The sequence below is a fragment of the Ranitomeya imitator genome, chromosome 2 (assembly GCF_032444005.1).
Source record: "Ranitomeya imitator isolate aRanImi1 chromosome 2, aRanImi1.pri, whole genome shotgun sequence".
NCBI lineage: Eukaryota > Metazoa > Chordata > Amphibia > Anura > Dendrobatidae > Ranitomeya > Ranitomeya imitator.
This window is the reverse complement of record NC_091283.1, coordinates 367,942,452-367,948,451: the sequence shown is the minus strand read 5'-3', so window position 1 is coordinate 367,948,451 and position 6,000 is coordinate 367,942,452.

Genomic DNA, 6,000 nt, shown 5'->3' with positions numbered 1-6,000 from the left:
ATCCCCGCTTTGATGGGTGAGCCTGCATCAAAGCCGGGATATGTCAGCTGTTTTGAACAGCTGACATGTGGCTGCAATAGGTGTGGGCAGAATTGCGATCCGCCCGTGACTATTAACTAGTTTAACAAGCGCTTCCATCCATCCAGCCGGAAATGTGTGCATCGGTGACACCCGTCACGTGATCGGGGGTCATTGGCGCATTGACATGACAACCAGAGGTCTCCTTGAGACCTCCCTGTGGTCGGCGCTCATAGCAATGCTGTAATTCTACCACATAGAGGCGATCTGATGATCTCTGCTATGTAGCTGAACCAATCAAGTTGTGCCAGCTTCTAGCCTCCCATGGAGGCTATTGAAGCATGGCAAAAGTAAAAAAAAAAAAATGTTTTTAAAAATATGAAAAAAAAAAAAAAAATCAAAATAAAACAATAAAAAAAATCAAACCTACACATATTTGGTATTGCCGCGTTCAGAATCGCCCGATCTATCAATAAAAAAGAAAGGATTAACCTGATCGCTAAACCGCGTAGCGAGGAAAAAACTTCAAAACGCTAGAATTATCTTTTTTGGGTGGCCACGACATTGCATTAAAATGCAATAATGGGTGATCAAAGGAACGTATCTGCACCAAAATTGTATCATTAAAAATTTCAGCTCGGCACGCAAAAAATAAGCCCTCACCCGACCCGAGATCAGGAAAAATGGAGACGCTACGGGTGTCGGAATATTGTGCAATTATTATTTTTTTAGCAAAGTTTGGAATTTTTTTTACCACTTAGATAAAAAATAACCTAGTCATGTTTGGTTTCTATGAACTCGTAATGACCTGGAGAATCATAATGTCAGGTCAGTTTTAGCATTTAGCAAAAAAAGTCAAACAAAAAACAAGTGTGGATTGCACTTTTTTTTTGCAATTTCACAGCACTTGGAATTGTTTTTCCCGTCTGGTACGCAACATGGTAAAACCAATGGTGTCGTTCAAAAGGACAACTTGTCCCGCAAAAAACAAGCCCTCACATGGCCATATTAACAGAAAAATAAAAAAAAATTATGGCTCTGGGAAGGAGAAAAACGAAAACGTAAAACCGATTAAGGGGATAAATACACTGATTATACCAAAACTAGTGTTGGTTGTATGTTCATTAACAACATGTTTACAAACAGAAAATAATTGGTATCTCTATGTCCTCAACATACAATATTTAAAAAGCCGAAATAGCCAACTGGTCTAGTGCAGTTAGGCCGGGGTCACACTACAGCGTTTTACGGACGTATGAGAGGCGCAAAAACTACGCATTGCACTTGGACCAATGATTCTCTATGGGGGAGTTCCTATCTGCCGTATATTTCCCAGCTGTAGAAAATCGCAGCATGCTGCGTTTGTCAGCGTATTGCGCAAAAAATCCGCCAATGAAAGTCTATGGGGGCGAGAAAAATACGGATTACACACGGACCAACAGTGTGACTTGCGAGAAATACGTAGCGGTGTTCTATAGAAAAGCCGGCAATTCAGTGCGGTGTACAGTTAAATCACACTGACAGGTTAGAATAGAATGGATCAAATAAATGTCTACTAGTATACGGTATGTGTGTATATGTATGTATGTATATGTGTATATGTGTATATATATATACACATGACAGACAGAGGCCGCGACCAATGAATATCCGTGACAGAAAGATAGACAGAGAGATGGAAGTGACCCTTAGACAATTATATAGCAGATATATATATATAATTTCAGACAGAGCTAGATAACATAAAAGCTGGTTATTCAATTGCCGGCTTTTGAGTTCATATGAGTTTATGCCAGGAGGGGGCGCAGCACCGCAAGTCTACGATGCTACGTTCCCCTGCATTCCATTCATTCCCCATATTTTACAGCCAGGAGCACAGCTGCATTAGCAGGCTCCTGGTTGTAAAATTATTTAACCCCTTCAGATGGATTTAGAGCGTGGGACATGACTGAGCGCCAGAAAGGTATGGGATATTGCTGCTTTTTTCTTTTTTTTTTCTTTTACAGAACGAGGGTCTTCAGGTGGATTAAGTGTACAATAAAGATTTCACAACCCCATGTGAGTGTTTATTTCAATAAAATACTTTATTCTTAATGTGTGTGTGTATTATTAACCCTTTAATATTATTGGATTAATAATCGATATGTGTCTTATTGACATCTCCATTATTAACCAGGCTTAATGTCACCTTACAATAGCAAGGTGACATTAACCCTTTATTACCCCATATCCCACCGCTACTCGGGAGTGGGAAGAGCGAGGCTAAGTGCCAGAATAGGCGCATCTTACAGATGTGCCTTTTCTGGGGTGGCTGGGGGCAGATGTTTTTAGCTGGGGGGGGGGCAATAACCATGGTCCCTCTCTAGGCTATTAATATCTGCCCTCAGTCACTGGCTTTCCCACTCTGGCGAAGAAAATAACGCGGGAGCCCACGCCAGTTTTTTCTGTGATTTAACCCTTTATTTTAACAGCTAGAGCCCCCAAATTTTACACACACACTCTACTAATATTATTAGTGAGGAATATGCAAAAAAAAACAAAAAACAAAAGGGGATATAAAATGGTTTACTGTATATAAACCATGTCTCATATCATGTCGGGTTCGGTAAGGACTTGGCGAAAGCCGGCAATTGAATTGCCTGCTTTTATGCTACCTAGTGCTGTATGAAATATAAATATATACACATATGTCTCACTGACATATATAGATACAGTAGATATATACAGTTAGGGCCAGAAATATTTGGACAGTGACACAAGTTTTGTTATTTTAGCTGTTTACAAAAACATGTTCAGAAATACAATTATATATATAATATGGGCTGAAAGTGCACACTCCCAGCTGCAATATGATAGTTTCCACATCCAAATCGGAGAAAGGGTTTAGGAATCATAGCTCTGTAATGCATAGCGTCCTCTTTTTCAAGGGACCAAAAGTAATTGGACAATGGACTCTAAGGGCTGCAATTAACTCTGAAGGCGTCTCCCTCGTTAACCTGTAATCAATTAAGTAGTTAAAAGGTCAGGGGTGGATTCCAGGTGTGTGGTTTTGCATTTGGAAGCTGTTGCTGTGAGCAGACAACATGCGGTCAAAGGAACTCTCAATTGAGGTGAAGCAGAACATCCTGAGGCTGAAAAAAAAGAAAAAAATCCATCAGAGAGATAGCAGACATGCTTGGAGTAGCAAAATCAACAGTTGGGTACATTCTGAGAAAAAAGGAATTGACTGGTGAGCTTGGGAACTCAAAAAGGCCTGGGCGTCCACGGATGACAACAGTGGTGGATGATCGCCGCATACTTAATTTGGTGAAGAAGAACCCGTTCACAACATCAACTGAAGTCCAGAACACTCTCAGTGAAGTAGGTGTATCTGTCTCTAAGTCAACAGTAAAGAGAAGACTCCATGACAGTAAATACAAAGGGTTCACATCTAGATGCAAACCATTCATCAATACCAAAAATAGACAGGCCAGAGTTAAATTTGCAGAAAAACACCTCAAGAAGCCAGCTCAGTTCTGGAAAAGTATTCTATGGACAGATGAGACAAAGATCAACCTGTACCAGAATGATGGGAAGAAAAAAGTTTGGAGAAGAAAGGGAACGGCACATGATCCAAGGCACACCACATCCTCTGTAAAACATGGTGGAGGCAACGTGATGGCATGGGCATGCATGGCTTTCAATGGCACTGGGTCACTTGTGTTTATTGATGACATTTGAGCAGACAAGAGTAGCCGGATGAATTCTGAAGTGTACCGGGATATACTTTCAGCCCAGATTCAGCCAAATGCTGCAAAGTTGATTGGACGGCGCTTCATAGTACAGATGGACAATGACCCCAAGCATACATCCAAAGCTACCCAGGAGTTCATGAGTGCCAAAAAGTGGAACATTCTGCAATGGCCAAGTCAATCTCCAGATCTAAACCCAATTGAGCATGCATTTCACTTGCTCAAATCCAGACTTAAGACGGAAAGACCCACAAACAAGCAAGACCTGAAGGCTGCGGCTGTAAAGGCCTGGCAAAGCATTAAGAAGGAGGAAACCCAGCGTTTGGTGATGTCCATGGGTTCCAGACTTAAGGCAGTGATTGCCTCCAAAGGATTTGCAACAAAATATTGAAAATAAAAATATTTTGTTTGGGTTATGTTTATTTGTCCAATTACTTTTGACCTCCTAAAATGTGGAGTGTTTGTAAAGAAATGTGTACAATTCCTACATTTTCTATCAGATATTTTTGTTCAACCCTTCAAATTAAACGTTACAATCTGCACTTGAATTCTGTTGTAGAGGTTTCATTTCAAATCCAATGTGGTGGCATGCAGAGCCCAACTCGCGAAAATTGTGTCACTGTCCAAATATTTCTGGCCCTAACTGTATATATATATATATATATATATATATATATAGACAGAGAGAGAGAGATTTTCACGAATATTTGAGCCAATGGATCCATTTTATGTCCATTTTGCAAGGTTGCGAGAAAAAAACGCAGTACGGATGCCATACTGATTACATACGGAAGATGACATGCGTAAAATACGCAGCCACACCCTGCCTACGGATGACATATGGATCACTGTTTTGGGATCATTTCTGCGTATTACGCCTGTAAAAAATGGACTGCATTTTCATACGCCAAGTGTGATGCCAGCCTTATTCTGAGTAGGTCCACAAATGCCAGCCCGGGGGTGACCAGGCACCGTTCCCATATATTTATAAACTTTCTTATTGAGAGCCTGTTAATGTAAGTACCTCTCTCCAGGCATATGTTATTACTCATTTTAGCTTTCAGTTCCTCCAATGTTTGGGGGTTACGGTCTAACCAGTGCAATGCTAACAATTTCCTGGCCAGAAAGTATTTTCAGAATGGTGGTAGTCACAGGGGATCTTAAATCTACCTCCACCCTCAGAAGGCCCAGTATGCACACCCTAGGATCAAGTTGTATGTGTATGCTGAATACTTGCTTAATCGAGGGAAAGACCTTTTCGTGGATAAGCTCATTGGAACTGGCTGTTTTAGGTACTTGAATTGGTTGTCAAGATAAATTTGAAACAAAACTTATAGCAAAAGTATGGCTAAAACAAAGTAAATAATTCTTTACGGGGCATCCTATAATGACTTTGAGATTTTTTTTTTTTAATCAGATTATTTTTATTCAACAAAAAAATAATTACATCTTATACCAAATAGCATACAATTAGGCATTAAGAAAATGTTGCTTCCACCCCAAAAAAAATTATATATATTTTCTTCCGCACAAACTGTATAATCCACTTGCTGAATGTATTCCTTTTTAGAGGGTGGCTCAGCCCTGACACAACATCTGTCAATTTAACTTTCTGGCCATGTATAGCAGCCTAGCCACGGCCAACTTTTTTGAGTTATTAATTACAATTTCTTCAACGTACCCAAACACATACTAATGGAGTCCTAGGCACTACACATTCATACCTCCCTTCAATCAGACTAATCATAACAACCCAAAAAACTTGCAATCGTGGACATTCCCACAACATATGCAAAATACCTGCGCCCTCATTCATACATCTCGGACACTCAGAAGTGCTTCTCACACCAACCCTATGTAGAAACTCAGGGGATCTGTAAGCTCTATGAATGGTATTCAGTTGCGACAATCGACCAGGTTCACTTAATGACAATTTTGGAACATATTCTGATATAAACTCCCAAACTTCATCATCCAATACACCTAATTCTTCCTCCCGTTTGTACCGTGCATGGACAGGGTGTCGCAGTAAAAAGATGTCACAGGTCCTCATCGATCGTGGAAATAACCATTCTCGTAGTCCCCTCCCTAAAAATATAATCTAACAAAATATCTTTCTGTACCCTTAGACCACTTACCCGCCTCTGCTCCCTATAGGCATGCTGGACACTAATATAGAGAAACCGATCTGTATCAATCACCTGAAATTCTTCTTGTAAGGACTCAAACGACTTCAACTCCTGATTCCCAA